We start from the raw sequence: 27641 nt of genomic DNA on the forward strand, positions 1-27641 counted from the left end.
TGATCTTTCAATAGAAACTCTTCAAGCAAGGAGGGAATGGCAAGACATACTTAAAATGATGAAAGAAAATAACCTACAGCCCAGATTATTGTACCCAGCAAGGATCTCATTCAAGTATGAAGGAGAAATCAAAAGCTTTTCAGACAAGCAAAAGCTGAGAGAATTCTGCACCACCAAACCAGCTCTCCAACAAATACTAAACAGGAAACACAAAAACGGTGTATAAATTCGAACCCCAAACAATAAAGTAAATGGCAATGGGATCATACTTATCAGTAATTACCTTAAACGTAAATGGGTTGAATGCTCCAACCAAAAGACAAAGACTGGCTGAATGGATACAAAAACAAGACCCCTACATATGTTGTCTACAAGAGACCCACCTCAAAACAGGGGATACATACAGACTGAAAGTGAAGGGCTGGAAAAAGATTTTCCATGCAAATAGGGACCAAAAGAAAGCAGGAGTAGCGATACTCATATCAGATAAAATAGACTTTAAAACAAAGGCTGTGAAAAGAGACAAAGAAGGTCACTACATAATGATCAAAGGATCAATCCAAGAAGAAGATATAACAATTATAAATATATATGCACCCAACGCGGGAGCACCACAGTATGTAAGACAAATGCTAACAAGTATGAAAGGAGAAATTAACACTAACACAATAATAGTTGGAGATTTTAATACCCCACTCACACCTATGGATAGATCAACTAAACAGAAATTTAACAAGGAAACACAAACTTTAAATGATACAATAGACCAGTTAGACCTAATTGATATCTATAGGACATTTCATCCCAAAACAATGAATTTCACCTTTTTCTAAAGTGCACATGGAACCTTCTCCAGGATAGATCACATCCTGGGCCATAAAGCTAGCCTTGGTAAATTCAAAAAAATAGAAATCATTCCAAGCATCTTTTCTGACCACAATGCAGTAAGATTAGATCTCAATTACAGGAGAAAAACTATTAAAAATTCCAACATATGGAGGCTGAACAACACGCTGCTGAATAACCAACAAATCACAGAAGAAATCAAAAAAAGAAATCAAAATTTGCATAGAAACGGATGAAAATGAAAACAGAACAACCCAAAACTTGTGGGACACGGTAAAAGCAGTCCTAAGGGGAAAGTTCATAGCAATACAGGCACACCTCAAGAAACAAGAAAAAGGTCAAATAAATAACCTAACTCTACACCTAAAGCAACTAGAAAAGGAAGAAATGAAGAACCCCAGGGTTAGTAGAAGGAAAGAAATCTTAAAAATTAGAGCAGAAATAAATGCAAAAGAAACAAAAGAGACCATAGCAAAAATCAACAAAACCAAAAGCTGGTTCTTTGAAACGATAAATAAAATTGACAAACCATTAGCCAGACTCATCAAGAAACAAAGGGAGAAAAATCAAATCAATAAAATTAGAAATGAAAATGGAGAGATCACAACAGAAAACACAGAAATACAAAGGATCATAAGAGACTACTATCAACAATTATATGCCAATAAAATGGACAACGTGGAAGAAATGGACAAATTCTTAGAAAAGTACAACTTTCCAAAACTGGACCAGGGAAGAACTAGAAAATCTTAACAGACCCATCACAAGCACGGAAATGGAAACTGTAATCAAAAATCTTCCAGCCAACAAAAGCCCAGGTCCAGACGGCTTCACAGCTGAATTCTACGAATAATTTAGAGAAGAGCTAACACCTATCCTGCTCAAACTCTTCCAGAAAATTGCAGAGGAAGGTAAAGTTCCAAACTCATTCTATGAGGCCACCATCAGCCTAATACCAAAACCTGCCAAAGATCCCACAAAAAAAGAAAACTACTGGCCAATATCACTGATGAACATAGATGCAAAAATCCTTAACAAAATTCTAGCAATCAGAATCCAACAACACATTAAAAAGATCATACACCATGACCAAGTGGGCTTTATCCCAGGGATGCAAGGATTCTTCAATATCCACAAATCAATCAATGTAATACACCACCTTAACAAATTGAAAAATAAAAACCATATGATTTTCTCAATAGATGCAGAGAAAGCCTTTGACAAAATTCAACATCCATTTATGATAAAAACTCTCCAGAAAGCAGGAATAGAAGGAACATACCTCAACATAATAAAAGCTATATATGACAAACCCACAGCAAACATTATCCTCAATGGTGAAAAATTGGAAGCATTTCCTCTAAAGTCAGGAACAAGACAAGGGTGCCCACTTTCACCATTACTATTCAACATAGCTTTGGAAGTTTTGGCCACAGCAATCAGAGCAGAAAAAGAAACAAAAGGAATCCAAATTGGAAAAGAAGAAGTAAAACTCTCACTGTTTGCAGATGACATGATCCTCTACATAGAAAACCCTAAAGACTCCACCAGAAAATTACTAGAACTAGTCAATGACTATAGTAAAGTTGCAGGATATAAAATCAACACACAGAAATCCCTTGAATTCCTATACACTAATAATGAGAAAACAGAAAGTGAAATTAAGGAAACAATTTCATTCACCATTGAAATGGAAAGAATAAAATACTTAGGAATATACCTACCTAAAGAAACTAAAGACCTATACATAGAAAACTATAAAACACTGGTGAAAGAAATCAAAGAGGACACTAATAGATGGAGAAATATACCATGTTCATGGATTGGAAGAATCAATATAGTGAAAATGAGTATACGACCCCAGGCAATTTATAGATTCAATGCAATCCCTATCAAGCTACCAAAAGTATTCTTCACAGAGCTAGAACAAATAATTTCACAATTTGTATGGAAATACAAAAAACCTCGAATAGCCAAAGCAAACTTGAGAAAGAAGAATGGAACTGGAGGAATCAACCTACCTGATTTCAGGCTCCACTACAAAGCCACAGTTATCAAGACAGTATGGTACTGGCACAAAGACAGAAATATAGATTAGTGGAACAAAATAGAAAGCCCAGAGATAAATCCACACACATATGGACACCTTATCTTTGACAAAGGAGGCAAAAATATACAATGGATTAAAGACAATCTCTTTAACAAGCGGTGCTGGGAAATCTGGTCAACCACTTGTAAAAGAATGAAACTAGAACACTTTCTAACACAATACACAAAAATAAACTCAAAATGGATTAAAGATCTAAACGTAAGACCAGAAACTATAAAACTCCTAGAGGAGAACATAGGCAAAACACTCTCTGAAATACATCACAGCAGGATCCTCTATGACCCACCTCCCAGAATATTGGAAATAAAAACAAAAATAAACAAATGGGACCTAATTAACCTTAAAAGCTTCTGCACATCAAAGCAAACTATTAGCAAGGTGAAAAGACAGCCTTCAGAATGGGAGAAAATAATAGGAAATGAAGCAACTGACAAACAACTAATCTCAAAAATATACAAGCAACACCTACAGCTCAACTCCAGAAAAATAAATGACCCAATCAAAAAATGGGCCAAAGAACTAAATAGACGTTTCTCCAAAGAAGACATACAGATGGCTAACAAACACATGAAAAGATGCTCAAAATCACTCATTATCATAGAAATGCAAATCAAAACCACTATGAGGTACCATTTCACGCCAGTCAGAATGGCTGCAATCCAAAAGTCTACAAATAATAAATGCTGGAGAGGGTGTGGAGAAAAGGGAACCCTCTTACACTGTTGGTGGGAATGCAAACTAGTACAGCCACTATGGAGAACAGTGTGGAGATTCCTTAAACAACTGGAAATAGAACTGCCTTATGATCCAGCAATCCCACTGCTGGGCATACACACTGAGGAAACCAGAAGGGAAAGAGACACGTGTACCCCAATGTTCATCGCAGCACTGTTTCTAATAGCCAGGACATGGAAGCAACCTAGATGTCCATCAGCAGATGAATGGATAAGAAAGCTGTGGTACATATACACAATGGAGTATTACTCCGCCATTAAAAAGAATAGAATGAATCAGTTCTAATGAGGTGGATGAAACTGCAGCCTATTATACAGAGTGAAGTAAGCCAGAAAGAAAAACACCAATACAGTATACTAACGCATATATATGGAACTTTGAAAGACGGTAACAATAACCCTGAGTACGAGACAGCAAAAGAGACACTGATGTATAGAAGAGTCTTATGGACTCTGTGGGAGAGGGAGAAGGTGGGAAGATGTGGGAGAATGGCATTGAAACATGTAAAATATCATGTATGAAAAGAGTTGCCAGTCCAGGTTTGATGCATGACACTGGATGCTTGGGGCTAGTGCACTGGGACGACCCAGAGGGATGCTATGGGGGGGAGGAGGGAGGAGGGTTCAGGATGGGGAGCACATGTATACCTGAGGCGGATTCATTTTGATATTTGGAAAAACTAATACAATTATGTAAAGTTTAAAAATAAAATAAAATTAAAAAAAAAATCCACAGGAGGCTTGACTCCCTTTAGGCCACTCAGTGGTCTCCAAGAAATACCCGTGGGGACTCGAGAGCAGAGCAGAGTCCTTTCCTTCCTCTCGAAATGAGGACTGACTCCTCGGGTGCGTCTAAAATGCAACCCCGAGATCTCTGTCGCCCCTGGAGAGGAACATTAGGTCCTGGACACAAGCTTAGATGAGGTCTCTTTTGCCCTGAAGTGACTCGAGAGCAATCCCTAGCTCTCTCTCACAACTCCAATGGAAGATTGGATTTCCCTGGGCCAACACAAGAGGAAGCCTGAATTCCCCATCGTAACTCGAGAATCCCGCCGAAACTCGAGAAAAACCACATGGTTACCCCGTCATCGCAAGATGAGGCCCTTGCCCGCTACAGCGTCTAAAGAGAAGTCCCAGGTTTCTTCTTGAAGTGTTTTCACACTTCAAGTGTGAAAACTTGGCACCCTTGATGCGATTCCAAAAGTTCCCCGACACCCTGGTCTCTCTCGAGGGGAACACCGAGGTTCCCGGTACGACTTCATCTGAGCCACTTCTCCCCTCCTGATTGCGACTGGAGGGTCGACTCCCGTGCTTTGTATGGAAGGGGTTCCCAACCTTCCCGGCGCACCTCAGGATGAGGCCGGTCTAACGAGAATATTTGAGACGTAGCTTCATGGGTGGTAACACATGCCGAAAGACCCCGATTCCCCGGTCCGCTCTTGATAAGAACCCGATGCCCGGACACCTCTTCAAAGACAACTCTGTGGAAGAAGGCACAACACGAAGGGGCACTAACACCCTCGTGCATCGTCTGGAAAAACCCGCAGATTCCAAACACAGTTCGACAAGTTGCCTGTCGCCCCGTGAATAACTCGAGAGGCAAGCGGAGTTCCATTCCTCCTTACAAGACGAGGCCTGACTCTCCTGTCCCAACTCTGCAGGGACCCTGCGATCAGAGTCAGAAATGGAGATGAACCCTGAGGTTCCTGCCTCCACTCGAGATGAGGCCCTCTTCTATTGCACCAAACCCAGTGGAGTCCCGAGAGGGCTCTCCCAACTCCAGGGTATCCTTGACTTCTCAGAGGCACACTGAGAAGCTCCCTGAGGCCACCGGCACTAGTCGAGGGAACCCAGGGTTTACTGCCGTGACCCAAGAAACACCTTGAAAGTCCTTCTTTAACGGTTCTTGAGGCCCGATACACCTACCATGACTCTAGAGCAATGACGCGCTCCCCCTCGCAATGCGCATGGAGACCTGACTTCCCAAGCGCCACATGAGAGGCTCCCTGAGCTCCCCGTACTACCTCATGAGAAACCCCACACTGGCGCTGCAACTCGAGAAAACCCATGAGACGCCCCCTTCATCGCGAGATGATGGCCTTCTTTTCCTGCATCTCCTGGAGAGCAATCCCGAGTCCTCTCTCCAAACTCCACAGGAGGCTTGACTCCCTTTAGGCCACTCAGTGGGCTCCAAGAGATACCCGTCGCAACTCGAGAGGAGAGCGGAGTCCTTCGCTTCCCCTCGAGACAAGGACTGACTCCCCGCGTGCATTAGGAAAGCAACCCCGAGATCCCTGTCCCCCCTGGAGACGAACATGATGTCCTGGACACAAGCCTAGATAAGGTCTATTTTGCCCTGCAGTAACTCAAGCGCAATCCCTAGCTCTCCCTCGCAACTCGAATGGAAGACTGGACTTCACTGGGCCAACACAAGAGGAAGCCTGAATTTCCCGTCTTAACTCGAGAATCCCGCCGCAACTCTTAAAAACCACGTGGTTCCCCATTAATCGCAATATGAGGCCTTTGCCCGCTACAGAGTCTCAAGAGAAGCCTCATGTTTCGTCATAAAGTTCGAAATGCTACTTGGCACCCTTGATGCGACCCCAAAAGTTCCCCAATATACCGGTCTCACCGAAGGTCCTGGCACCACTTAATTTGAGCCCCTTCTCCCCTCCTGATCACGGCAGGAAGGTCTATTCCCCTGCTTTGTCTAGAAGGGGTTCCCGACCTTCATGGCGCACCTCAGGATGAGGCCAGTCTCACGAAGAAATTCGAGACGTAGCCTCGTGTTGGTGCCACGTGCCGAAAGACCACGATTTCTCGGTCTTGCTCTTGATAAGAACCCGATGCCCGGACACCTCTTCTAAGGCAACCCTGTGGATGAAGGCACTACACGAGGGGGCACTGGCAACCCTGTTCATCGTCCGGAAAATCCCACAGGATCCACATACAGCTCCACAACTGGCCTGTCACCCCTTAAACAACGAGAGAGGCAAGCGGAGTTCCCTTCCTCAGACAAGACGAGGCCTGAGTATCCAATCCCAACTCTGCAGGCACGCTTCGATCTGAGTCAGAAATGGAGAGGAAACCTGAGGTTCCTGCCTCAACCCGAGATGAGGCCCTCTTCCATTAAAACAAACCCAGTGGAGTCCCGAGAGGCCACTCCCATCTCCACAGTATCCCTGACTTCTCATAGGCATTCTGAGAAGCTCCTTGAGGCCACCGGCAAACCTCGAGGGAAATAAGGGTTTCCTGCCACAACCGAAGAAAGACCTCGAGAGTCCTTCTTCAATGCGTCTTGAGGTCAGATTCCCCTACCATGGCTCGAGAGCAATAACGCGCTCCCCCTCGCCACGCACATGGAGACCTGACTTCCCTGGCGCCACATGAGAGGCTCCCTGAGCTCCCTGTCGTGCCTCGTGTGAAACCCCACACTGGCGCCGCAGCTCGAGAAAACCCACAAGACCCCTCCGTCATCGCGAGATGAGGGCCATCTTTTCCTGCATGGCCTGGAGAGCAGTCCCAAGTCCTCTCTCCAAACTTCACAGGAGGCTTGACTCCCTTTAGGCCACAAAGTGGGCTCCAAGAGGTGCCCGTCGCGACTCGAAAGGAGAGCGGAGTCCTTTGCTTCCCTTCGACACGAGGCCTGACTCCCTGGGTGAGTCTGGAATGCAAACCTGAGATCCCTGTGGCCCTTGGAGAGGAACATTAGGTCCTGGACACAAGCCTAGATGAGGTCTCCTTTGTCCTGCAGTGACTCGAGCGCAACCCCCAGCTCTCCCTCGCAACTCGAATGGATGATTGGACTTCCCTGGCCCAACACAAGAGGAAGCCTGAAATCCCCGTCGTAACTCGAGAATCCCGCCGCAGCTCGAGAAAAACCATGTGGCTCCCCCGTCATCGCAAGATGAGGCCCTTGGCCGCTACAGCGTATCAAGAGAAGTCCCACGTTCCATCCTGAAGTACAAAACGGTACTTGGCACCCTTGATGCGACCCCCAAAGTTCCCTGACATACCGGTCTCACTCGAGGGAAACACCAAAGTTCACGGCACCACTTCCTGTGAGCCCCTTCACCCCTCCTGATCGCGACAGGAGGGTCGATTCCCATGCTTTTTCTGCAAGGGTTCCCGACGTTCCCCGTGAACCTCCGGATGAGGCCGGTCTCATGAGGAAATTCGAAAAGTAGCCTCATGGTTGGTGCCACATGCTGAAAGATCCCGAATTCCCGGTCCACTCTAGATAAGAACCTGACGCCCGGACATCTCTTCGAAGGCAACCCTGTGGATGAAGGCACAACACAAAGGGACACTGACATCCCCATGCATCGTCTGGAAAAACCCGCCGATTCCACTCACAGCTCCAAATGTGGACTGTCACCCCGTGAACAACTCAAGAGGCAAGTGAAGTTGCATTCCTTCACACAAGACGAGGCCTTACCCTCCTGGCCCAACTCTTCAGGGACCCTGCGATCGGAGTCAGAAATGGAGAGGAACCCTGAGGTTCTTGCCTCAACTAGAGAAGAGGCCCTCTTCCATTGAACCAAACTCAGTGGTGTCCCGAGAGGCCCCTCCCAACACCACAGTATCCCTGAATTCTCAGAGGCTCCCTGAGAAGCTACCTGAGGTCACTGGCACAAGTCGAGGGAACCCAGAGTTTCCTGAAGTAACCCAAGAAAGACTTGGAGAGTCCTTTTTCAACATCTCTTGATGCCCGATTCCCCTACCATGTCTCCAGAGCAAGGACGCGCTCCCCTCGCCACAAGCAGGAAAACTGACTTCCCTAGTAACACACAAGAGGCTCCCTGAGTACCCCATCATACCTCGTGAGAAAACCCACAGTGGCGCAGCAGTTCGAGAAAAACCACAAGATGCCCCCGTCAAGGAGAGATGGGGGCCTTCTTTTCCTGCCTGACCTGGAGAACAATCCCTGGTCCTCTCTCCAAACTTTACAGGAGGATTGACTCCCTTTAGGCCACTCAGTTGGGTCCAAGAAATACCCGGTGCGACTCGAGAGGAGAGCGGAGTCCTTGGCTTCCCCTCGAGACGAGGCCTGACTCCCCGGGGGAGCCTGGATGCAACCCCGAGATCCCTGCCTTCCCGGGAGAGGAATGTTAGGTCCTGGACACACGCCTCGATGAGGTCTCTTTGGCCCTGTAGTGACTCGAGCAGAACCCCCAGCTTTCCCTCGCAACTCCAGGGAAGATTGGGCTTCCCAGGGCCAACCCAAGAGGAAGCCTGAAATCCCCGTCGTTTTCGAGAATCCAGACGCAACTCGAGAAAAACGACGTGGTTCCAACGTCTTCACAGGATGAGGCCCTTGCCCGCTACAGCGTCTCCAGGGAAGTCCCATGTTCCGTCCTGAAGTCGGAAACGGTACTTGGCTCCCTTGATGCGACCCCTAAAGTTCCCTGAAACGCCGGGTTCCCTCGAGTGGAACACCTAGAGTCCCGTCCCCACTTCATCTGAGCCCCATCTCCCCTCCTGATCGCGACAGGAGAGTCGATTCCCCTGCTTTGTGTGGAAGGTGTTCCCAGCCTTCCCGGCGCACCTCAGGATGATGCTGGTCTCACGAGAAAATTCGAGATGAGCCACGTGGGGGGTGCCACATGCCGAACGACCCCGATTTCCCGGTCCGCTCTTGAAATGAACCCGATGCCCGGACACCTCTTTGAAGGCAACCCTGTGGGGGAAGGCACAAAATGAAGGGGCAATGAAACCCCCGTGCATCTTCTGGAAACACCCGCAGGTTCCACACACAGCTCGACAAGGGGCCTGAGACCCACTGAACGACTCAAGAGGCAAGCAGAGTTCCATTACTCAGACAAGACGAGGCCTGACTCTCCTGTCCCAACCCTGCAGGGACCCTGCGGTCGGAGTCAGAAATGGAGAGGAAGCCTGAAGTTCCTGCCTCCAATCGAGATGAGGCCCTCTTTCATTTCTTCAAACCTAGTGGAGTCCCGAGAGGCCCCTCTAACTCCTCAGTATCCCTCACCTCTCAGAGGCACCTGGGAAGTTCCCTAAGGTCCCCGGTAGAGGTCGAGGGAAACGAGTGTTTCCCGCCCCAACCCATGAAAGACCTCGAGAGTCCTTCGTAAATGCGTCTTGAGGCCCTAGTCCCTCCCATGACTCCAGAGCAATGACGCGATCTGCCTGGCCACACGCATGGAGGCCTGACTTCTCTGGTGCTGCACGAGAGGCTCCCTGATCTCCCCATCATATCTCGTGAGAAACCCCACACTGGTGCCGCAGCTCGAGAAAAACCCATGAGACGCTCCCGTCATCACGAGAGGAGGGCCATCTTTAACTGCATGGTATGCAGATCAAGCGTGAACCTTCTGTCGAAGCTACACAGGACGCTTGACTCACTTTAGGCCACTCATTGGGCTCAAAGAGTTACACGTCGCACTCGAGAGGATAGTGGAGTCCTTTGCTTCCACTCGAGACGAGGCGTGACCCACCGGGTGAGACTGGAATGCGACCCCGATATCCCTGTTGCCCCTGGAGAGGAACACTACGTCCTGGACCCAAGCCTAGATGAGGACTCTTTGCCCTGAAGTGACTCGAGAGCAACCCCCAGCTCTCTCTGACAAGTTGAATGGAAGATTGGACTTCCTGGGCCAACACAAGAGGAAGCCTGAATTCCCCGTCGTAACTCGAGAATCCCGCCGCAACTTGAGAAAAACCACGTGTTTCCCTCGTCATCGCAATATGAGGCCCTTGCCCGCTAGAGCATCTCCAGAGAATTCCCACGTTCCGTCTTGAAGTGCGAAACAGTACTTGGCACCCTTGATGCGACCTCAAAAGTGCCGTGACATACCGGTCTCACTCGAGGGGACCACCGAGGTTCCCGGCACCACTTCATCTGAGCCCCTTCTCCCCTTCTGATCGCGACCGGTGGGTCGATTCCCCTGCTTTGTCTGCAAGGGGTTCCTTACCTTCCCGGCGCACCTCAGGATGAGGCCGGTCTCCCGAGGAAATTCGAGACGTAGCCTCGTGGGTGGTACCACATGCTGAAAGACCCCAATTTTCCGGTACGCTCTTGAAAAGAACCCGATGCCCGGACACCTCTTTGAAGGCAACCCTGTGGATGAAGGCACAACACGAAGGGGCACTGACACCCCTGTGCATCGTCCGGAAAAACCCGCAGGTTCCACGCACAGCTCAACAAGTGGCCTGTCACTCTGTGAACAACTCGAAAGGCAAGCGGAGATCCATTCCTCCACAGAAGATGAGGCGTGACTCTCTTGTCCATACTCGGCAGGTAGCCTGCGACCCGAGTCAGAAATGGAGAGGACCCCTGATGTTCCTGCCTCCATTCGAGATGAGGCCCTCTTCGATTGCACCAAACCCAGTTGAGTAACGAAAGGCCCCTCCCAAATCCACAGTGTCCCTGAATTCTCAGAGGCACCCTGAGAAGTTGCCTGAAGTCACCGACACAAGTCGAGGGAACCCAGGGTTCCCTGCCGCAACCCGAGAAAGACCTCGAGAGTCCTTCTTCAATGCGTCTTGAGGCCAGATTCGCCTACTATGACTCGAGAGCAATCACGCACTCCCCTTCACCACACGCACGGAGACCTGACGTCCCTAGCACCACACGAGAGGCTCTCTGAGCTCCCCATCATACCTCGTGAGAAATCTGATACTGGCGCCGCAGCTGGAGAAAACCCACGAGATGCCCCCGTCATCGCGAGATGAGGGCCTTTTTTCCTGCATGGCCAGGAAAACAATCCCGAGTCATCTCTCCAAACTCCATAGGAGGCTTCACTCCCTTTACACCACGCAGTGGGCTCCAAGAGATACCCGTCGCGACTCGACAGGAGAGCGGAGTCCTTTTTTTCCCCTCAAGATGAGGCCTGACTCTCCGGGTGAGTCGAGAATGCAACCCTGAGATCCCTGTCGGCCCAGTAGTGGAACACTAGGTCCTGGACACAAGCGTAGATGATGTCTATTTTGCCCTGCAGTGACTGGAGAGCAATCCCCAGTTCTAACTTGCAACTCGAATGGAATACTGGATTTTCCTGGCGCCACACAAGAGGCTCCCTGAGATCCCCGTGGTACTTCATGAGACACCCCACACTGGCGCCACAGCTCGAGAAAACCCACGAGACGCCACCGTCATCTCGAGATGAGGGCCTTCTTTTCCTGCATGGCCTGGAATCCAATCCCGAGTCCTCTCTCCAAACTCCACAGGAGGCTTGACTCCCTTTAGTGCACACATTGGGCTCCAAGAGATACCCATCGCGGCTCGAGACGAGAGCGGACTTCTTTGCTTACCCTCGAGGTGAGAACTGACTCCCCGGATGAGTCTGGAATGCAAACCCGAGATCCCTGTCGCCCCTGGAGAGCAACATTAGATCCTGGACACAAGCCTAGATTAGGTCTCTTTTGCCCTGCAGTGACTCTAGCGCAATCCCCAGCTCCCCCTCGCAACCCGAATGGAAGATTGGATTTCAAGGCCAACAAGAGGAAGCCTAAATTCCCGGTCATAACTCGAGAATCCCGCTGCAACTCGAGCAAAACCACGTGGTTCTCCCGTCATCGCAAGATGAGGCCCTTGCCCGCTACAGCGTTTCAAAAGATGTCCCAGGTTCCGTCTTGAAATGCGAAACGGTACTTGGCACCCTTGATGCGACCCCAAAAGTCCCCCAACACGCCGGTCTCACTCAAGGGGAACACCGAGGTTCCCGGCACCACTTCATTTAAGCCCCTTCTCCCCTCCTGATCGTGACCGGTGGGTCGATTCCCCTGCTTTTTCTGTAAGGGGGCCAGACCTTCCCTGCACAACTCAGGATGAGGCCGGTCTCATGGGGAAATTCGATACGTAGCTTTGTGGGTGGTGCCACTTGCCGAAAGACTCCAATTTCCCGGTTCGCTCTTGATAAGAATCCGATGCTCAGACACCTCTTGGAAGGCAGCCTTGAGTATGAAGGTACAACACGAAGGGGCACTAACACACCTGTGCATCATCCGGAAAAACGGGCAGGTTACACACACAGCTCGACAAGTGGCCTGTCACCTCGAGAACAACTCGAGAGGCAAGAGGAGTCCCATCCTCCAGAAAAGACGAGGCCTGACTCTCCTGTACCAACATGCAGGGACCTTGCGATCTGAGTCAGAAATGGAGAGGAACACTGAGGTTCCTGCTTCAACTCGAGATGAGTCCCTCTTACATTCCACCAAATGCGGAGGACTCTCGAGAGGCCCCTCCAAACTGCACAGTATCCCTGACTTCTCAGAGGCACTCTGAGAAGCTCCCTGAGGTCGCAGGCACAAGTCAAGGGAACCCTGGGTTTTATGCAGTGACCCGAGAAAGACCTCGAGAGTCCTTCTTCAACCCGTCTTGAGGCCCGATTACCCTACCATGACTCGAGAGCAATGACGAACTCCCCCTAGCCATCTCATGGGGACCTGACTTCCCTGGCGCCACACGAGAGGCTCCCTGAGCTCCCTCTCGTACCTCGTCAGAAACCTGGAACTAGCGCGGCAGTCTAGAAAACCCACGAGATGCCGCCGTCATCGCGAGATGAGGGCCTTCTTTTCCTGCATGGCCTGGAGAGGAATCCCGAGTCCTCTATCCAAACACCACAGGAGGCTTGACTCCATTTAGGGCACACAGTGGGCTCCAAGAGATACCCATCGCGACTCAAAAGGACAGCGGAGTTCTTTGTTTCCCCTCGAGACGAGGCCTGATTCCCCGGGTGAGTGTGGTATGCAAGCCCGAGATCCCTGTCGCCCCTAGGGATGAACATTAAGTCCTGGACACAAGCCTAGATGAGGTCTATTTTGCCCTGCAGTGACTCGAGGGCAATCCCCAGCTCCCCCTTGAAACTTGAATGGAAGATAGGACTTCCCTGGGCCAACACATGAGGAAGACTGTATTCCCCTTCGAAATTCGAGAATCCCGCCACAACTCGAGAAACGCCACGTGGTTCCCCTGTCATCGCAAGATGAGGCCCTTGCCCCCTACAGCGTCTCAAGAGAAGTCCCACGTTCCGTCTTGAAGTGCGAAACGGTATTGGCACCCTTGATGCGACCACAAAAGTTCCTCGACACACCGGTCTGACTCGAGGAGAACACCGAGGTTCCCAGTACCACAACATCTGGGCCCCTTCTCCCCTCCTGATCGCGACAGGAGGGTCGATTCCCCTGTTTTGTCTTGAAGGGGTTCCCGCCTTTCCCGGTGCATCTCAGGATGAGGCCGGTCTCACGAGGATATTCGAGACATAGCCTCGTGGATGGTGACACATGCCGAAAGACCCCGATTTCCCGGCTCGCTCTTGATAAGATCCCAATGCCCAGACACCTCTTTGAAGATAACCCTTTTGATGAAGGCACAACACGAAGGGGCACTGACACCCCTGGGTATCGTCTGGAGAAACCCGCAGGTACCACACACAGCTAGAGAAGTGACCTGTCACCCCATGAACAACTGGAGAGGCAAGCAGAGTTCCATTCCTCCACACAAGACGAGCCCTGACTCTCCTGTTCGAACTCTGCAGCGAAACTGCGATCTGAGTCAGATCTGGCCCAGGGGAAGTCAGGAGAGGAAACATGAATTTCCTGCCTCCACTCGAGATGAGGCCCTCTTCCATTGCACCGAACCCAGTGGAGTCCCGAGAGGCCCCTCCCAACTGCACAGTATCCCTGACTTCTCAGAGGCACCCTTAGACCTTCCTGAGATCACCGGCACAAGCCGAGGGAAGCAAGGGTTTCCTGCCCCTACCCGTAAAAGACCTCGAGAGTCCTTCTTCAACGCGTCTTGAGGTGCGATTCCCCTACCATGACTCAAGAGCAATGACGCACTCCCCCTAGCCACGCGCATAGAAACCTGACTTCCCTGGCGCCACAGGAGAGGCTCCCTGAGCTCCCCATTATACCTCGTGAGCAACACCACACTGGAGCCGCAGCTCGAGAATACCCACGAGACGCCCCAGTCCTCACGAGATGAGGGCCTTCTTTTGCTGTATGGCCTGGAGAGCAATCCTGAGTCCTCTCTCCAAACTCCACAGGAGGCTTGACTCATTTTAGGCCACACAGTGAGCTCCAAGATATACCCGTCGCGACTTGACAGGAGAGCGGTGTCCTTGGCTTCCCCTCGAGACGAGGCCTGATTCCCTGGATGAGTCGAGAATGCAATGCCGAGATCGCTGTCGCCCCAGCAGAGGAACATTAGGTCCTGGACACAAGCCTAGATGAGGTCTATTTGGCCCTGCAGTGTCTCGAGAGCAATCCCCAGTTCTAACTCGCAATTCGAATGAAAACTGGACTTCCCTGGGCCAGTTGAAGAGGAAGCCTGAATTCCCCGTCGTAACTCGAGAATCCCGCCGCAACTCAAGAAAAACCACGTGGTTCCCCCGTCATCGAAAGATGAGGCCCTTACCCGCTACAGCGTCTCAAGAGCAGTCCCACGTTCCTTATTGAAGAGCGAAAAGTTACTTGGAACCCTTGATGCGACCACAAAAGTTTCCCGACATACCATTCTCACTTGAGGAGAACACCGAGGTTCCCGGCACCACTTCATCTGAGACTCTTCTCCCCTCTTGATCGCGACAGGAGGTTCGATTCCCCTGATTTGTCTGGAAGGCGTTCCCGACCTTCCTGGCGCACCTCAAGATGAGGCCAGTCTCACGAGGAAATTCGAGACATAGCCTCGTGGGTGGTGCGGCATGCCAAAAGACCCCGATTCCCTGGTCCGCTCTTGATAAGAACCCGATGGCAGAACCCAACTCGAAGGCAATCCTGTGGATCAAGGCACAACACGAAGGGGCAGTGACACCCCGGTGCATCGTCCAGAAAAACCCGCAAGTTCCACATACAAATCGACAAGTGGCCTGTCACCCCACGAACAACGCGAGAGTCAAGCGGAGTTCCATTCCTCCACACAAGACGAGGCCTGACTCTCCTGTCCCAACTCTGCAGGGACTCTGCGATCCGAGTCAGATCTGGCGCATTCGAAGCCAGGAGAGGAACCCTGAGGTTCCTGCCTCAACTTGTCATGAGGCCCTCTTCCATTGCACCAAACCCAGTGGAGTTCCGAGAGGCCCCTCCCAACTCCACAGTGACCCTGACTTCTCAGAGGCACGCTGAGAAGCTTCCTGAGGTCACTGGCACAAGTCGATGGAACCCAGGGTTTCCTGCTGCAACCCAAGAAAGACCTCGAGAGTCCTTCTTTAACACGTCTTCAGGCCCAATCCCCTACCATGACTCGAGAACAATGACGGGCTCCCTCTCACCACGTGCATAGAGACCTGACTGCCCTGGCACCACGTGAGAGGCTCACTGAGCTCCCAGTCTTACTTCGTGAGAAACCCCACACTAGCGCCACAGCTCGAGAAAACCTACGAGATGCCCCAGTCATCGGGAGATGAGGGCCTTCATTTCATGCATTGCCTGGAGAGCAATCCCGTGTCCTCCCTCCAAACACCAGAGTAGGTTTGACTCCCTTTAAGCCACTCAGTGGGCTCCAAGAGACCCGTGTCGCGACTCGAGAGGAGAGCGGAGTCCTTTGCTTCCCCTCGAGACGAGGCCTGACTCCAAGGTGAGTCTGGAATGCAACCCCGAGATTTCTGTCGAGCCTTGACATGAACATTAGGTCCTGCACACAAGCCTTGGAGGGGTCTCTTTTGCCTTCAGTGACTAGAGCGCACATCCAGCTATTCCTCGAATCTCGAATGGAAGATAAGACTTTTGTGGGCAACACAAGAGGAAGCATGAATTCCCTGTGGTGACTCAAATATCCCACTGCAACTCGAGAAAAACCAAGTGGTTCCGCAGTCATTCCAAAATGAGGCCCTTGCCCGCTGGAGCACCCCAAGAGAAGTCCAACTTTCCATTTTCAATTGCGAAACGGTACTTGGAACGCTTTATGCGACCCCAAAAGCTACCCGACATACCTGTCTCACTTGAGGGAAACACCGAGGTTCCCAGCAGCACTTCATCTGAGCCACTTCTCCCCTCCTGATTGCCACAGGAGGGTCGATTCCTCTGCTTTGTCTGGAAGAGTTTCATGACCTTCGCGGCACACCTCAGGATGAGGCCGGTTTCATGAGGAAATTCGAGACTACCCACGTGGGTGGTGCCAAATGCTGAACGACCCCGATTTCCCGGTCCGCTCTTCATAAGAACCCGATGCCCAGACACCTCTTCGAAGGCAACCCTGTGGATGAAGACAAAAAACGAAGGGTCACTGACACCCCCGTGCATCGTCTGGAAAAACCTGCAGATTCCACACACAGTTTGACAAGGGGCCTGAAACCCCATGAACAACTCGAGAGGCAAGCGGAGTTCCATTCCTCAGAAAAGACGAGGCCTGACTCTCCTGTCCCAACTCTGCAGGGACCGTGATGTCGGAGTCCGAACAGAGAGGAAGTCTGGGGTTTCTGCCTCCCCCCGAGATGAGGCCTCTTCCATTGCGCCAAACCCTGCGGAGTCCCGAGAGGCCCCGCCAACTCCACAGGATCCCTCGCCTCTCAGAGGCACCCTGGGAAGTTCCCTAAGGTCCCCGACAGAAGGCGAGGGAAAAGAAGTTTTCCCGCCGCCCCCCAAGAAAGACCTCGAGAGTCCTTCATCAAAGCGTCTCGAGGCCCTAGTCCCCACCCGTGACTCGAGAGCCATGACGCGCTCCCCCTCGCCACGCGCATGGAGATCTGACTTCCCTGGCGCCGCACGAGAGGCTCCCTGAGATCCTCGTCGTGCCTCGGGAGAAAACCCCCACGGGCGCCGCAGCTCTTGGAAACCCCTGAGACGCCCCCGTCCTGGCGAGCTGAGGGCCTTCTTTTCCTGCATGGCCTGGAGAGCAATCCCGGGTTCTCTCTCCAAACGGAAGAGGAGGCTGGACTCCCTTGAGGCCGCTCAGGGGGCTCCAAGAGACCCGCGTCGCGACTCGAGAGGAGAGCGGAGCCCTTGGCTTCCCCTCGAGACGAGGCCTGACTCCCCGGGGGAGCCTAGAATGCAACCCCGAGATCCCTGCCTTCCCTGGAGAGGAATATTAGGTCCCAGTCACAAGCCTAGGTGCGGTCTCTTCGGCCCTGCAGTGACTCGAGCGCAACCCCCAGCTTTCCCTCGCAACTCGAGGGGAAGATTGCGCTTCCCAGGGCCAACCAAAGAGGAAGCCTGAGATCCCCGTCATAACTCGAGAATCCCGCCGCAACTCGAGAAAAACCACGTGGTTCCCACCTCTTCGCAAGATGAGGCCCTTGCACGCGATGTCGTCTCAAGGGAAGTCCCCTGTTCCGCCCTGAAGGGCGAAAGGGTCCCTGACAGCTTTCATGCGACCCCCAAAGCTCCCCGACACACCGGGTTCCCTCGAGGGGAACACCGAGGGTCCCGTCACCGCTTCATCTGAGCCCCTTCTCCCCTCCTGATCGCGACAGGAGAGTCGATTCCCCTGCGTGGTCTGGAAGGGGTTCCTGGCTTTCCCGGCACACCTCAGGATGAGGCCGGCCTCCCGAGGAAATTCGAGACGAGGCCCATGGGTGGTGCCACATGCCGAACGACCCCGATTTCCCAGTCCGCTCTGGATAAGAACCCGATGCCCGGACACCTCTTCGAAGGCAACCCTGTGGGTGAAGGTACCACTCGAAGGGGCACTGACACCCCCGTGCATCGTCCGGGATACCCCGCGGTTTCCACACACAGCTCTACGAGGTGCCTGAGACACCCTGAGCAATTCGAGAGGCAAGCGGAGTTCCCTTCCTCAGACAAGACGAGGCCTGACTCTCCTGTCCCAACTCTGCAGGGACCCTGTGGTCGGAGTTCGAAAAGGAGAGGAAGCCTAAGGTTCCTGCCTCCCCTCGAGGTGAGGCCCTCTTCCTTTGCGACAAGCCCAGCGGAGTCCCGAAAGGCCCCGCCAACTCCACAGGATCACTCACCTATCAGAGGCACCATGGGAAGTTCCCTCAGGTCCCCGGCAGAAGTCGAGGGAAATGAGGCTTTCCCGCCCCAACCCCAGAAAGACCTCGAGTGTCCTTCTTCAATGCCTCTGGAGGCCCTAGTCCTCTCCCATGACTCGAGAGCCATGACGCGCTCCCCCTCGCCAAGGGCACGGAGACCTGACTTCCCTGGCACCGCTCGAGAGGCTCCCTGAGATCTTCATCTTGCCTCGTGAGAAAACCCCCACGGGCGCCGCAGCTCGTGGAAACCCCTGAGAAGGCCCCGTCCTCGCGAGGTGAGAGCCTTCTTTTCCTGCCTTACCCAGAGGGCAATCCCGAGTCCTCTCTCCAAACTGAAGAGGAGGCCTGACTCCCTTGAGGCCACTCAGTGGGCTCCAAGAGATCTGCGTCGCGACTTGAGAGGAGAGCGGCATCCTTTGCTTGCCCTCGAGACGAGGCCTGACTCCCCGGGGGAGTCTGGAACGCCACCCCGAGATCCCTGTCTTCCCTTGAGAGGAACCTTAAGTCCCGGACACAGACCTAGATGAGGTCTCTTTGGCCCTGCAGTGACTCGAGTGCAACCCCCAGCTTTCCCTCGCAACTCGAGTGGAAGATTAGGCTTCCCAGGTCAATACAAGAGGAAGCCTGAAATCCCCGTCGTAACTCTAGAATCCCGCCGCAACTCGAGAAAATCCACATGGTTCCAACGTCTTCGCAAGATGAGGCCCTTGCCCGCTACGGCGTCTCAAGGGAAGTCCTAGGTTCTGTCCTGAACTGTGAAACGGTACTTGACTCCTTTAATGCATCCCCCAAAAGTCCCTCACACGCCGGTTTCCCTCGAGGGTAACACCGAGGGTTCCGGCCCCACTTCATCTGAGCCCCTTCTCCTCTCCTGATGGCGACAGGAGAGTCGATCCCCCTGAGTTGTCAGGAAGGGTCCTCGACCTTCCCGGCCCACCTCAGGATGAAGCCGGCCTCACTAGGAAATTTGAGACTAGCCCCGTTGGTGGTCCCACATGCCGAAAGACCCCGATTTCCCTGTCCGCTCTTGAAAAGAACCGGAGGCCCGGACACCTCTTCGAAGGCAAGCCAGTGGGTGAAGGCACAACACGAAGGGGCACTGTCACTGTCGTGCATCGTCCGGAAACACCCGCAGGTTCCACACACAGCTCAACAAGGGGCCTGAGACCCCCTGAGCACCTCGAGAGGCAAGCGGAGTTCCCTTCCTCAGACAAGACGATTCCTGACTCTCCTGTCCCAACTCTGCATGGAACCTGCTGTCGGAGTCCGAAACGGAGAGGAAGCCTGAGGTTCCTGCCTTCCCTGGAGATGAGGCCCTCTTCCATTGCGCCAAACCCAGCGGAGTTCTGAGAGGCCCGCCAACTCCTCGGCATCCCTCATCTGTCAGAAGCACACTGGGAAGTTCCCTAAGGTCACCGGTAAACTTTTATTGCACAAGGTCCACATGAAAAGGCCCACGCAGCAGGACATCCACAGATTCTGTCTGCCATTAAAGGGCAGTAAGGTGCCCTCCCCACTTCTTTGCTGCCTGGGCGGCCACCAGGGTGCAATTCGCGTACCCTTCCCTTTCCCATCCTAGCAGGTGCTCCAGGGCCCGCTGGCCTACAAAGTGCCAGAAGCAGGGCTGGGCCAGCCGGCCAGAATTCAGGGTTCTGTCCCTTGGACTTCCAGCGGACACTAGGCTGCTTGGGAAAACCGCGCAGACTCTGAGGTTTTTCAGCAGAGGGGTGGAGCGGTAAAGGCCTTGACCCCAAAGACGAGGCCTTTCTGCGACCGCCAGGTTGGGGAGCTCTGAGACTGTGCCAACACAGGGCGGAATACATGGTTCCCTGCTCCACGCAGTCCCCGTTCCCTTACCTGTGTTCCGCACCCCTCCGCTGTGGCCAATGGATGCCGATCCTTGGGGATCCAGGAGTTCACGAAATGGGCATTCCCAGCCGCAATGGCGACCCCCAACAGCACATCTGAAAAGCCCTCCCCCACCCCTGCCAGGAGCCGACCACCGCTGCGAACGGACCCCCACCCCGCCCCGCGCCGCCAGGTTTCGCCCCGGCCCTGCCGGGATCCCGGCGGGTTCCCAGCCACATTGGCGACCCCCGGGAGCACAACAGGGACCGACCACCCACCCACAGCGAGCGGAATCTCGACCTGTGCAGCCCAGGTTTACCCCGCCCTGGGTGCGCTCCCGGCGCGTTTCCAGCCGCAGTGGCCATCTCCGAGAGCACAACTGGGAAGCCCTCCCCCACCCCCGCCAGGAGCCGACACCCGCCCTGCGCCGCCCGGGTTCGCCCCGCCCCTGCCGCGCTCCAGGGGCGCTGCCCACCTTCACCAGTGGCTCCCGGTGAGCCCCGTCCCCACGCCCGCTTCCAGGAGAGGCTCTCGGACCTCGCTGCTGCCGCCAGGTCAAACATGAGGACAATACATACACCCCACAGAGACAATCCAAGCTGTCTATGATTTAGGGATAAAACGAGGACTACAGAAAGGCAAGATGACCTGACCTAGGAAGGCCATGATATTCTATAGAACCAGACAAAGTTGGTTACCAAGGAAACTTTTTTCCTTGGAACCCGGAAAGCTGGTTCTTTGCATATGCAATGACCAACAATTAGCTTGTTACCCAAGCCTGCCTCGCTGCCACCCCCATCCCCCCACTCCCCAGAAGACTGGCTCAAAGAAATATTTTAAATCTCAGGCGGAAACCTGGAAGATGTCTTGTCTGTCTGTTTGGATTAAGGTATGTGTCAGTGTGAGCCTTGTGTTTTTTGATAATATTGCTCAAGTTCTGAGTTCTGATTTCAATGGTCTCAAGACAAGGCAGCCCTTCCAAATCAAACTGCTGGAAATACAAGAAAACATTGACCTAAATGAATGTCAGAGTCCCGTGAACTGGGAACTAGTCAATATTAAATATCTAGTATTTTTGGTTTTGCTCCTCCATTATAGACATGTCTAAGAGTCAACAACACTAAGCACAACATGTTCATAGTGCCTAGGTTTCTTTTGAGGTAAAAATTCCTCTATTGTTATATCTGTCACAAGCTTGTCAGCAAGAAACTACCTGGAAACGACAACAACAAAAGTAAAAAATATAAATGTGATATGAGCTTTTAGACAAACTCTTTACAATAATTATACTCTAAAATATCTGCCTCTCATAGTCTTGATTGAAGGCAGAGGGGAAGGGGATGACAGAGGATAAGATGGTTGTATGGCATCACTGACTCGATGGACATGAGTTTGAGCAAGCCCCTGGAGTTGGTGACGGACACGGAAGCCTGGCGTCCTTCAGGCCACGGGGTCCCAAAGAGTCAGACACGACTGAGCAACTGAACTGAACTGAACTAACAAACGTTTCTCCAGCTGTTTTGGTTACCCGAGTTTCTATCCTTGTGACGACAGTGTATTGAATAGCTAGGTCATTTCCAAATAAATGAAAGTTCTGAAACATTCACGACTTGAAAGGACCTCCCTTTTACACAGAAACAAAAGAGATTTTTGACTCTCCATGAATAGTGTCTGGCACCATCCTGACATGTTAAATGTAAGAAAGCAATTGTTTTGTTTTGTTCTGTTCTTGGGGGTGGGGGGAGGGGGGCGGGCTATAGCGAATGCCAATATAAAAGTCAGTTCTTGGTTGCTGAAGGGAAATGTATGACTTGTTATTACAAGAAAGTATGTGGAATGCAATGGCACTTGAGGAAGGAAAACGAAGTAGTTCTGTCTTACAGGTGGCAGTTTCAGGATGGGAGAAGCAAGGGAATGGGTACAGAATGGGATAAGGAGGTTGTAGGGAAAGTGGACCCCCAGAAAAGAGTTCTGTGCCTAGCACAAGTTTTCTTGAGATGCCGAACTGCCTTTGCTAATGGAGTTTAAGTTTCTTTACCTCTTAAGTGATCTCTTCTAGGTTGACCTAGAACAGAAATCTTTGGTTAGCTTTGGCTAAGTGGAGAAGTAGTGTTTCACGGTGACATATGTGATCCTTCCTGACTGTTTGCAGCCCTTTTGATATCGATGCACTGCTTCTGCTGCTGCTGCCGCCGCCGCTGCTGCTAAGTCGTTTCAGTCGTGTCCGACTCTGTGCGACCCCATAGAAGGCAGCCCACCAGGCCCCGCAGTCCCTGGGGTTCTCTAGGCAAGAACACTGGAGTGGGTTGCCATTTCCTCCTCCCATGCATGAAAGTGAAAAGTGAACGTGAAGTCGGTCAGTGGTGTCCGAGTCTTAGCGACCCCATGGACTGCAGCCTACCAGGCTCCTCCATCCATGGGATTTTCCACGCAAGAGTACTGGAGTGCGGTGCCATTGCCTTCTCGCTAGCTTTGGGATGCCAATGACCATCCACCCTTACCAGGCAACAGAGAAGAGAAAAACACTTACCACAGGAGGTCCTGGTAAGGAACAAGGAACTAACAAGCTCCCGCCAACCAGGATTCTGCAGAGGTCAACAAGAGGTCAATAAAAGATGGAAGACTGCAGTCCAGAGGTCCTAGCAACTTCCATCTTGCAGCAGAGACCCAGCATAGTCAAAACGAATTCAATGTTGCAAAAAATAAGTAAACAAACAAAGGACAGAATTTCTTTGAACACATGACTGAGATTAGGGGTGAGGCAGTACATGTACGGTGCCCGGAAAATCTTAAAGTATGAGAAAGGAAAGAAATTAAAGACAATTATCAAGCTGTCCAAACTGATAAAAACGAAAGATTACACAGTTTTTTCTGTATATATTAGCAGATAATAATCTGAAAAGGAATTAAAAAAAATTCCCTTTCAATAATGTCAACATGAATACAACACTTTGCCATGGATGTAACGAGGATGACAAGACTGGCACACTGGAAATTATACACCCTGGCTGAAAACTATCCTGAATACATGGACAGATATTCCATAACAATGGAAAGACTTAAGATGGCAATACCATGGAATGCATCTTCAATCTGAAATGAAGATTTGATATGATTTGATCGCTCAGAGCTTTTGTGTCATCAATTGTTATTAAAGTATAAATGAGATAGAGAAAGCTGCTGACTTAGACTTGAGGCGGGGTGTGCGCCCTGCTGGTCTCTAGCCAGATATTCTACAGGCACTAGCAGTCAGCTAAGGAAAGAAAGGCACTGTCTCAGGGAATGGCACCAGGCCCCTCCCCCACGACATGCCTTGAGGTCACATTGGCAGCAGGTGAGTCATCCTGGGCCAAAAACTGATTGACATGAATCTTGAAGAAAGGCAGTATTCCAGGCAAATATATCATTTCCTTAACATAGATTAGGAGAACAAGGTACGAGGAAAATATACTGTTTTGTTCAAGTCGCTTCTGAGCCTACTGGGGGAACCGACCTGAAGCCAGAGTCCAGCGGATATACATAGGATATTTACATCGCTTAAGACAAACATTTCCTCAGGAACAAATGCATTGCTTAGCTCAAGGTTTGTCTGCGAAATTCTTACACATCAGGAGATGGCTCCGAGCTGGGTTTCTACACACAAGAACATGAATGCAAAGGACAAGCCTGCACAGCCCATCTGCCCCCCTCCCCCACAGCCAGCAGCATTTCCAAGTGACCTCCTAAGGCCTTCCCCAAAATACAGGGGCACCTCTGGGTTTCCTGTTTCCCTCACTTCAAAAACTTTTCTTAAAAAAAAAAAAAAATCCTGCACACTTCTTGATAGAATGCCACAGTGCAAGGAAAACAGGCCTTCAATACTTAAACCTCCCTGTGCCAAACACTTGGGGCTTGGTTTTGTTTTGTTTTGTTTTTTAATTACACCACCACATAATTTAAACTTTTTACAATTTCTAATTATTCAGTAACAAAACACCAAACTTTTATTGCACAAGGTCCCCATGAAAAGGCCCACGCATCAGGACAGCCACAGATTCTGCCATGAAAGGGCAGCAAGGTGCCCTCCCCCCTTCTTTGCTGCCTGGGCGGCCACCAGGGTTTGAAATCCATGCACCCTACTAACTTTCTAGGGTGCAATTCGCGGACCCTTCCCTTTCTCATCCTAGCAGGTGCTCCAGGGCCCGCTGGCCTACAAAGTGCCAGAAGCAGGGCTGGGCCAGCCGGCCAGAGTTCAGGGTTCTGTCCCTTGGACTTCCAGGGGACACTAGGCTGCTTGGGAAAACCGTGCAGACTGAGATTCTTCAGCAAAGGGGTGGAGCGGTAAAGGCCTTGACACCAAGGGCGAGGCCTTTCTGCAACCTCCAGGTTGGGGAGCTCCGAGAATGTGCCAACAGAGGGCGGAATACGTGGTTCCCTGCTCCACGCAGTCCCAGTTCCCTTACCTGTGGTCCGCAGCCCTCCGCTGCACCCACGGGATGGCGATCCTTGGGGACCCAGGAGCGGACGAAATGGGCGTTCCCAGCCGCAGTTGCAACCCCCGAGAGCGCAATTGGGACCGACCCCCACCCAAAGCCATCGGAATCTCGACCCGCGCAGCCCGGGTTTACCCAGTCCCGGGTGCGCTCCCGGCGCGTTTTCAGCCTCAGTGTCCACCTCCGAGAGCACAACTGGGAAGCCCGCCCCCACCCCCGCCAGAAGCCGAACCCCGCCCCACGCCGCCCACGTTCGCCCCGCCCCTGCACGGTCCAGGTACCTTCCCAACTTCTAGCGTTCACGCCCGGGTAGGATCAGGATGCAGGAGTATGGGAGATGTGTCTGGAGCCTGAAAGCCTCAGCTCCGCTCTGGCCTGCCCTTTGGACCTAGGAGCCAGGCCAACTTGCAGAGGGCTTAGGGCCCCATTGTATGCAAACTACCAAGGCCTACCGCAAGGAGAGCTCTGTCCGAGGGAAGGGAAGCGCCCCAGGCTGCGTTCCCAAGCTGTTGCTTGGCAATGCAGACTCAGCAGTAAATGGAGGGAATCAGGGTCCTAGTGCCCCTGTCTTGGGGAGGAAGCTCCACAACCAGAGTGTTCCTCCCTTTGTGCCCAGAAAGCGCCTGCCAGACTGGGCTTCCCCGGAGCTCTGTTGCAGAGCAGAGACGTGTGGATGTGTTTTGGGGCCTTGACATGTGCGTTTGGGCTCCCTAGCACAGCCCCAGCGTAGGGGAACCAGCCCCTGAGCAAAGAGCTCCAGGCAGTGCTTTGTGCCCAGGCCTGGATGCCCAGTCCCAGCACGCGGGAGAGATGAGTTAGGCTGCCGGCGGGTCCTTGCAAGCCTGTATTGGAAAGGACCGAGTGAGCTTCCACACCGGCGGAGCTGCAGACCTGCGCCCAGGTGCGATAGGACAGAGCCCCTGTCGAGAGGCTGCTCTGCCTGGGCGAGCCTCGCCAAGCCCTTCCCAGCTTCTAGCGTTTGCACCTGCAAAGGAGCAGGCTGCGGGAGTGTGGGCGACATGACTGGCTCCTGACTGGCCTCAGCTCCGCTCTTGCCTTCCCTTTGGACTTAGGAGCCAGGCCTCCTTGCAGACGGCTTAGGGCACGGGGGTGTGCAAACTGCGAAAGCCTCCCGCAAGGAGACCTCTGTCTGAGGGAAGGGAAATGCCCCAGGTTGCATTCCCAAGCTGTTGCTTGGTAGCCCAGACTCAGCGCTGAACGGAGGGAATCAGGGTCCCAGTGCCCCTGTCATGGGGAGGGAGCTCCACAGCCAGAGTGTTCCTCCGTTTGTGTTCAGAAACCGCCTTACAGACTGGGCTTCCCCGGAGCTCAGCTCCAGAGCAGAGTCGTGTGCATGTGGTTTGGGGCCTTCCCCTGTGCCTTTGGGCTCCCTAGCACAGTCCCAGCGCAGGGGAACCAGCCCCTGAGCAGAGAGCTCCAGGCAGTGCTCTGTGCCCTGGATTGGAAGCCCACTCCCAGCACGCGGGAGAATAGAGTCAGGCAGCCGTCGGGCGCTTGCAAGCCTGTACTGGGAAGGACCGAATGAGCTTCCACTCCGGCGGAGCTCCATATCTGCGCCCAGGCGCGATATCGCAGAGCCCCGGCCTAGAGGCTGCTCTGCCTGGGCGAGCCTCGCCAAGCCCTTCCCAGCTTCTAGCTTTCGCGCAGGGGAAGGAACAGACTGCGGAGGTGGGGGAGACGTGACTGGCGGGCGCCTTACTGGCCTCAGCTCCGCTCTTCCCTTCCCTTTGCACCTATGATCCATGCCTCCTTGCAGAGGGCTTAGGGCCCAAAGGAGAGCTCTGTCAGGGGGAAGGTAAGCGCCCCAGGCTGCATTCCCAAGCTGTTGTTTAGCCGCCCAGACTCAGCGCTGCACAGGGGTAATCAGGCTCTCTGTGGCCGCAGCTTCACACACAGGTGTGTCTCCGTAGGAATCAAGAAAGATCCTGACAGAGTGAGGTTCATTAGAGCTATACTAAAGAGCAAAGACTTGTCCATGTGGTCTTGCCTTCCCCTGTGCCTTTGGGTCTCCAGGCTCGGCCCCAGCTCCGTGGAAACAACCCCTGAGAAAATATATTCAAGATACGCTTTTCCCAGTGTCTGGGAACCGGGGTTCGTAGGAGGAGAGAAAAGCACGCCTCCATCAGGAACGAAAAGGCAGCCAACCTGCCTGTGTTTTGAAGCCTCTATTTGGAATGAATGGGTTAGCTTCTCCTAAAGGAGGCCTCCAGATCTGCTCAGAAGTCGGTAATTCCAGAGGCAGGGTACTGGTTCCTGACTGTCCTTTGCTAGCCTTGCAAAGATATTCCTAGATTCTAGAGTTATTTTCCATGAAGGAGCAGGCTTCGGGAATGTGTCAGATGGGACTGGCTCCTTATTGACCTCAGTTCAGCTATTGCCTTTCCATTCAAACTAGGGCAAGGCCCTACTTTATGAAGGGTAAGGGTCTTCTTCTTTGCAAACTGCCAAGGGCTACAGCAATGAGACCTCTGTCAAGGTGAGGGAAGCCTAAGAGGATGGATTCTCAAGCAGGTGCTTTGCCACAAACCATCAGCACCCCACGGAGAGAATCAAGCTCCCTGAGCACCAATGTTGGGAGTGTAGCTTCACACACAGAGTTGTCTCTATAGGAGCCAAGAATGTTCCTGAGAGATTAGGTTCACTAAACCTCTCCTACAGAGCATAGACCTGTCCATGTGGTTTTGCCTTCCCCTGTGAGTTGGGTCCCCGAGGTCCGCCC

The sequence above is a fragment of the Bubalus kerabau genome, chromosome 11, assembly GCF_029407905.1.
Source record: "Bubalus kerabau isolate K-KA32 ecotype Philippines breed swamp buffalo chromosome 11, PCC_UOA_SB_1v2, whole genome shotgun sequence".
Taxonomy (NCBI): domain Eukaryota; kingdom Metazoa; phylum Chordata; class Mammalia; order Artiodactyla; family Bovidae; genus Bubalus; species Bubalus kerabau.